This window comes from Trichechus manatus, unplaced genomic scaffold (genome assembly GCF_000243295.1).
Source record: "Trichechus manatus latirostris isolate Lorelei unplaced genomic scaffold, TriManLat1.0 scaffold00004, whole genome shotgun sequence".
In the NCBI taxonomy this organism is placed as follows: domain Eukaryota; kingdom Metazoa; phylum Chordata; class Mammalia; order Sirenia; family Trichechidae; genus Trichechus; species Trichechus manatus.
Window position 1 is genome coordinate 26,218,902 of NW_004443940.1, and position 8,308 is coordinate 26,227,209.

Consider the following 8,308-nt stretch of genomic DNA (forward strand, 5'->3'; position numbering starts at 1 on the left):
GGGATGACTAAGAAAAATAACAGTTGTCACTATTTGCATCTTGCGTGAATAGAGTGGTTTATCCAGTCTATACATATTATGCTTCTTTCGAACAAAAACCTCCTTGGCTAAAGCAAATGTTGAGAACACCGTCCTGGCATGAAGGTGCACTACAGGAGAGCTCAGGGAGCAGGAAGAAAGGCCAGGATTAATGCCGGAACTGGTTGTGCTTACCTCAGTAAACATGTCCTGAGCATCTCCTTTGTGCCATGTACAGCACCGGGCATGGAAAAACCCGGCTCCTTCCTCCAAGGAGGTCACAGCCTAGTGGAGAAGCAGATGGGCTGAAGAAACAACTTCAACATAAATTACATTGAGTCAATGAGTTTAGAAGTGAGTGCCTGCAAAACGAAATCAAAACACTCCGAGGTGACCTAAGCCTTTCCAAGGAATGAAATACCAAGACAAAGGGAGAAAAATGAACTCCAGGAAGAAAGATATGACAGGGCTGTGGGGGCGACCAGAAAAGCAATAGATGAAGTTCAATGTAGGAAAAGGATTTTGTGTAAAAAAAAGCAATCCAAATGATATTTCGGTGTCTGCTAGGCTTGGAGTTATTGATAATGGCGAGCTGAAAGAAGAAAAACAAAAAATAAAAAACCTGTATTATTCTTGTAGACCGGCTCCGGCAAGTATTAGCCAGATACGATGCTGAAACTGAAAAGCACAAGCAATTCCTGTGGACCAAACAGCAAATCCTAACCTCTCCTCATACACTTATCTTCCATCTTTTGCAGTACCTCAGGAAAGGTTTGGAGATGAAGATAGTCTAGGTATTAATCCAGAAATGAAAGGACAGACATGTGAAGACAGATTAATCATCCTCCTCCTCACCACCAAAAATAAACAAGCAAAAGCAAGGCACGTCCAAGCAAAAACAAACTTTATCCTGGAAAGGTGAATGCTGTTGGATGGTGAAGCCTGACCCACATATCAGTTTTCTTGAAAGAGTTTAGTTTAGTGACTACAAATTGTTGAAGGGCGTAACCATTTTAACCTGGCGAACTTTCTAGACAAGGTCAGAATAGAATAGAAGACACTTGGACTTTGTTCATTTTGTGAAAGAATATTTTGTGAAGCCAGTGCAAGACGTATAACATAGAATACTAAGAAGTCAAAGTAACATATTTTTAAAAATACACTTGTGGATATTTAAACACATAAAAATGTAAAGAATAATACAGTGAGTATCTGTGTACCAACCAATCAATTTTAAAAATAAATCATTGCTGACACTGTTTCTCTCCCCTACTTCTTCACTCCCACCTCCACCCCAACCAGGAAACCACCATCTTGACTTTAGTATTGATCAAACCTATGCGTTTCATATGTATAAACCAAAAAATCAAACCCGTTGCCGTCAAGTCCATTCTGACTCACAGCAACCCTATAGGACAGAGTAGAACTGCCTCATAGGGTTTCCAAAGCAGAAATCTTTACACAGGCAGACTGCCTATCTTTCTCCTGCAGAATGGCTGGTGAGTTTGAACCACCGACCTTTCGGTTAACAGCTGAGCACTTAACCAGAAAGTATGCTTTGAATGGTTAGGAACCGAGACAAGAATCTGGGACCAGCCTGAGAATGAAAGAAGATGTCAAGCTGGGTAAAATGGTTATCCAGCACCTACCTTCTTCATCTTTCCTCATCCCACTGCATACATGGTCTTTTCACACTGTATCTTTCCTATAGATAGTCTACCTCCAAACCCAGGCCAAACCCACAAAAGATTCTATCTAATAGTGGTCCTGTAGAACAGAGTAGAATTGCTCCCAAAGGATTTCCAAGGCTGTAAATCTTTACAGAAGCAGACTGCCACATATTTCCCCCCTGGAGTGGCTGGTGGGTTAGAACCGCCAACCTTTCAGTTAGCAGCCAAATGCTTAACCACTGCACCACCAGGGCTCCTGATGGTCTAACTGAGATTCCGGAATTAAGAGAATTTGGCCAGCTTAAGAAGGAGTGTTGTCTGATCTTGATTTCTACTCTCGCTTCTTTAACATGCAATTAATTGCCTAATAAGTAAAACCCACAGTGACGAGGCAGCAATGTGTTATATTCTGAAACCAGACTTTAGAAGCCTCGTTTGGAGTTGTGTTCCTACAGGACCCCAGCTCTTGGGTTTAAAGTTTGGAATTATTTGTACGCATACCACTGTATATTTTGTGAGCTGTTGAAGCTGTTTCAGTTTCTTTTTCTCTGGTCTTTGAGGGTTAATGTGTGGGCTGGAGCCAGGATGCACCCCAGGCGAGTTCATCAGAAGTGCCAAGTCCAGACGAGCAGAAGTTCCCATCTTTACAACTACAAGTATCTTTTGAGACTCGGAAGTAACCACCAAAACATTGTTTTCTAAAAAACTACACATTTATTTAAAACAAGAACAATGTAATGAAACCTTGGTCATTTTAAAGGATTCAGTTTTACATTCTTAACTAAAGGATATGGAGAAGTACATACCAAAAGTGAAAGGCATTCTTTTTCTTTTTAATAGGACTGCTTTCCTATACCTTGTTTCAGAAAAATATCACTTGCGTTAGAAATTTGGGTATGGCCTTCAGTGATGAGGTTTCAAATGTTTTACTTCTTTGATATTTCACCAAGTTTTAACTTACGGTACAATTTTTGCCATTATATCTCTAATGCGTCACTCACTCGGCTACAATAACAGGATTGTTCTGTAATTTTTTGACACATTATCTTCTCCGTGTTTCTCTGTAGCTTCCTTTGACTCAGTAACCAGACAATCCTACATTCTCTTGCATTTCTTTCTCGTCATCTCTGAAGGCACTTTGCTCTCCTCTCTCCATCATTATCCTTACGTCATACTTCCATATCTCTCTTTATCTCTAATCCACTTCCTGGAAAACACATTGATATAATGAGCAGAGTCTGACAGGTTGACTTAAACACAATACTTTCCTTGATCTCAAAAGGCTGATTTCAAAACAGCAGTACTGAACACTTCCGAGGTACTGCCCGCAAGCATGGAGGAAGGAATACAGAACCGAAGGGCTACAGATGGAAGCAAATCAGCCCAGTAGCAAAAACGAAAGGGCACCAATAACAGCAAATCCTTTATTCTGCTGAACTCAATGCACAGATGAAGGAGCCCTGGTGGCACAGTAGTTAAGTGCTCGGCTGCTAACCAAAAGGTCAAGGGTTCAAACCTACCAGGTGCTCGGTGGGAGAAAGATGTGGCAGTCTGCTTTCATAAAGATTACAGCCTTGGAACCCCTACGGGGCAGTTCTACTCTGTCCTGTAGGGTTGCTACGAGTCAGAATCAACATGACGGCATACGACAATACAGATATAATTTATGTCTCAATTTTCATTTAATGTTCCAGTTGACCTGTGATTATGCAGATTCCTTTTCACCTGGTATCAGCTTCCTCCAAGGCGCCCCGGTAGCAAAGTGGTTCAGAGCTAGGCTGCTAACCAACAGGTCAGCAGTTCAAATCCACCAGCTGCTCCTTAGAAACCCAATGGGGCAGTTCTACTCTGCCCTATACGGTCACTATGAGTCAGAATCGACTTGCTGGCAACTTTTTTTTTTTTTTAATTAGCTTCCTCTGAAATATGGGCAGCAAGCGGCCTCACAGGTACGAAGAGCCAACAAATAGGGATTATCCACCAGACTGTGCACAGTGCTCTGTGAATGTAGGGTAAATAAATAAAACAAAATTAGCTCAATTTGCTCTGCAAATAAAAAGGACATCCCTCTGATATTTGGATAGAGAAAAGACAGGCTCGACTGAAAAGAGACGCGGCTTTGTCTGTGCAGCCTTTTCTCCCACTGACCATAACAAATATTTCCTGTGCTTTCAGTCTCGGGGCTGTTGGTCAGCCTTTTACAAAGGCTCGATTTACGTTAGCAAATTCCTACTCATGAAAGCTTAGTTGTTCCTCTCGCAAATTAAAAATGGAAACCTCTGGTCTGGTACTCCGCGGCCGTTCAGTCAGGGGGACCGTGTCGTGGGGTTCACTTCTGGTTCTGTGGCCCTGGAAGCAAAAGCAACTCCATGGCAAAGGAGCCTCGTGTTTCTGAAGGGACGTGGGTTACCCCCGCCTTCTCCTTTCTGTTCACATGACTAGCAGATAAGTCAGTCGGAGTTCATTCACTTTCAAATAGAGGCTCTTATCAGCCCTGCTGTACGAATTATTTTGTGATTTGTCTCCATTATTTGTAACTAGCTGTGGCAGAAGACACTGACCTGCCCATTGTCCCCCGACGTCCTCCGCCTCTCCCTCTATTTCAGGCAGATTTGAATCAAAGACTCGTCCTTCAGAATCTAACCAAAGTGAAACAATGCGTGGTGAGTCTAATCTGGTTTCAGGAGTCGCTGTGTTCCAGAGAGTCACAAAGCCCTTGTCATATATCTGCTGTCTCCCTCCCTGTGTGCAATATCCGAACAGGGAGCGAATATTCATTACACAGACTTAGCTGCTCTGCTCCTGATGAACAATGATGAAAATGGGTGGGGTGCAGATGAATTTTCCAGAATCATATCACAGAAGGTTTGGTGCATCAAATATCTCAGCATATCTCAAGTTAGAAGCCCAGATGGAAAGACCTAGAAGCTCGGTTGAGATGTAAGCAGAGTGACGGGTCTGTAAGAGTGGCGGCTGGTCACACAGAGAGGAAAGAATCCTTGGGTTTCGGTATCTGGCCAAACAAAAGCCCTCTGCAGTCGGAATGCAACATAAATAGGAAGCTTGCATCCAGCCATAAATAAAATGAATGGGGAGGGTGAGTTTTCCCAGGGGCTCGGGTCAGAAGTCAAGTGATCAGTCAGCCAAGCAGTGTCCACTCACATAGAACTCTAGCTCTTTCCCCAGACCTCTCTCTCCAGCTTCATCTTCTGCATGTTTCCAACATCTGCTTTTTCAGATCTCTTTGGGGTTACGGTCACAATCACTTAGAGAAGCAGTGGCCTGATCAGGCTTTGCGTGGGGGGTGTACCAAGGGAAAAGCCAGCAGGCCGGAGGCTGCAGGGGTGGGAGGTGATAACAGGGGTAGCATGCCTTCGCTCATGCACCACCCAGGGCCCTGGGCAGGCTTCTGAGCCCCAGGACAGAGAAGGCGGGTGGGTAACCCTATCTCAGAGGGATCAAGAATAGCTTGAGAAAAACATGGTGTTTGGTCTTATGAGTGGAAGCTATGCAAACTGTCACAAGCAAGCCAGCTCATTCCCAGGATGCCTGTCATGAGGCAGAGCTGCTGGTCTTGCTCCTCAGGAAAAGTCCGTGGAACTCCGCAGGGCAAACTCCTGCCTGACAGTGAGCAATGGGACAGAATCCTTAAAGCTGCTTCACCCTTACCCCGACCTTATATGAGGCTCACACTTAAAAAGATTAAGAATAATTGTCTCCCAAAAGATATTTTAAAGGCCAAAGGGTCTACATAACTTTCCAGTCACTTCTGGGTACTTGTGCGTGGGAGGGGTCTTCCAAAGCTCCCCACTCCCATTTTCATTGAGGGTCACCCTCTTCCATACTTTATAGCCCTAACTGTAATAATTTGTCTTAGGCTGGGATCTCTAGAAAAGCAAGACCAGTGTGGTGTATAATGATATATAGAGAGATTTATATTAAGGAAATGGCTCATGAGGTTGTAGAGGCTGGAAAGTCACAAGTCTGTGGGTCAGGCTAGAGGCTTCTTCTGACTCATGCAGCTGCAGGTGCTGGCGAATTCAAGATTGGAAGGTTGGATAGGAGGCCTCTGGCTTACAAGATGTGGAGGCCGACAAATCCGAAGATCAGCAGGTAAGCTGCTAGCTCAAGTCCCAAGAACCAGAAGTCAGATAAACAGGAGCCAGCTGCAGGATCCAGACTGGGCAAAAGCCAGCTAACTTTGCCAGAAAGTCCACCTGTATTGGATGCAGGCCACACCCCCAAGGAAACTCACTTTCAACTGATTGGCTGCTCACAACAGATCTCATCATGGAGGTGATCACATTATATCAGATCTCATTATGGAGGTGATTATGTCATTAAAAAGCTGCCTGACTACATCCTAATTGCCAAACCATTGAAGATCATGGTCCAGCCAAGTTGATACACAACCTCAACCATCACATAATTATATAACTTAGCACTTTGTATTACACAGTGATCTAATCGCTCCTTCGTCTTCATCTCTAGACTATAGGTCAAGGATCGTATGTCTTTGTTTATTCCCAGTACCTAGCATTGTGTCTGATATGTCCAGAAGAACCTAATCAATGGCAATGAAAGAATGAATGACTGGCTAACCAGCTGGATAAGCTGATATATAATAGACATATGTTCTTAATTTGGTTTTGAAGAACAGAATAGCAAAGACCAGTTAAACTTTTCTCAACTTAAAGCTTAGTTAGAAGATCAAATCCTTCTTCTCAGATAAGCAAATGATATGTTATTGATATCCAGTCAGCTTGAACTTTAGCCTAAACCCTTTACCTAGAGAAAATGCCATTGGGGACCGCAGCTACTGACCATTATTAGAATCCTAACTGAATTAATTTAGGAGGCCCTTATAACAATCCTAGTTGCAAAAAAGACATAGGATCGGGTGACTTGATAGAAAGGAGAATAAAGAAATTCAGATCTTGGATAATTCCTGCATCACCTGTGCAAACTTAAAATTGCAAAAGATCCTGCTATTGCACTGTTATCAAATAACTTAGTACAAAGAAATGAACTCAAGGGATTAAATAAGTCTACAATATTTACTTTTTAATATTTTATTATTGTTCTTGGGACCTGAGAAATTCACAGTGTTTTTGTGTCCCCATCTTCCCACCTATTTCAAGAAAAGTCATCCATCTGCTTCCTATCTGCCTCACAAGAGGTTCTTCCAAGAAATCACAGGTCAGATAATTGAATCTGGAGGAGACTGGATTACCTTGCCCAACCGAGATGAAGAAACTGATGTTCAGAGGTATAAAGTGATTTGTCATAAGTCACACAACTAGAAGAGCTGGCAAGGCAAGCTAAAGGCATTATTAGAAACAGCATCTAGTAATTTCCCAAACAGGGCCACCCTGGAAAATATTTAAAAAGGACTCCCAATCACGAAAACCCACGCAAAGGTTATAACAGGGATAACACTGAAAATCAGTATTGGGAAGCTGAAAAGACCCTTGGACAGGCAAGAAGACCTGGGTGGAGTGTGATGTGGACAGGGCATTTAATCTCATTGACCTTCCAAACCCTCTGCTATATAAAGACAAGAAAAACAACTGCCTTTTCAACTCAGAAGAATTTTGGATCAAATAAAATTATGAATATATTTAAAAACTCTTCATAATCTATAAAGTGCCATTCGAATAGAAGTTTTAAAAAACAAGGTTGCCCTTGAACCTATGGACCTGAAAGTTGACACCAGAAACACATGATTTCCTAATCAATTTGCAAATATCTGCAAAGGAAACTAGTTGCACAAAAATTATATGTACAAGGATGCAGGTCTACCCCCAATATTTGCAAGTCCAAGAAAAGACAAATGGAAGCTTACATAATACATGTCTAAATATTTAAGTTATAAATCAAGCTAACAAAACTGTTTAATAAAATGTATTCTACCTTCTCTCTTTATATCAACCTGGAAGACCATGTCCAGATATGAAATGCTTAGATGCCTCGGAGTTCCATGCTAGACTACATGCTATCCTCCCTGTCCTGCACCCGTTTTCTCTTTCCACCCCCAGCCCCACCTCAGCATTGCTGGGGACCTTGAGCCCATGTGTATGGACTTCTCAGCCTTCATGTCCAAGCCCTTTCTACACAACTTGCAACCTGCTACTGTCCTCAGAGGATAAGCCCAGGAGAGGCTAGTGGAGGGCCCGGAGGAGGGCTTGAAAGGGGGCTGACCCACCACCATGGGAAGTCAAGGTCCTCCTTCAGGGGACTAAGGGGTGTACTACAAGGATGTTCATAAGGATCATCTTCAATCAGGGCCAAATATTGGAATTAGTCTAATTCTCCATCAGTAGAAAACTGGTTAACAAAAATGGTCATTTAAATAAAACCTGAATAATTTAACAACACTTAAAGAAATTGAATTGACTTATTGTTAACAACCTTTTCATAAAGAAAACATCGGACCAAAAAATTTTACAAGTAAGTTCTACAGAACTTTAAGTAAATCATTTTCCTCTTACAAGCTCTTCTAGAGAGGCTATTCCCGGGGTGGACAAACTTTTTCTGTAAAGGGCCATATATTCAATGTTTTAGGCCAAGAAGCCTAAATGTTATTAGCCAAGAAGCAAACACAACAGGGGAGAGAAAAG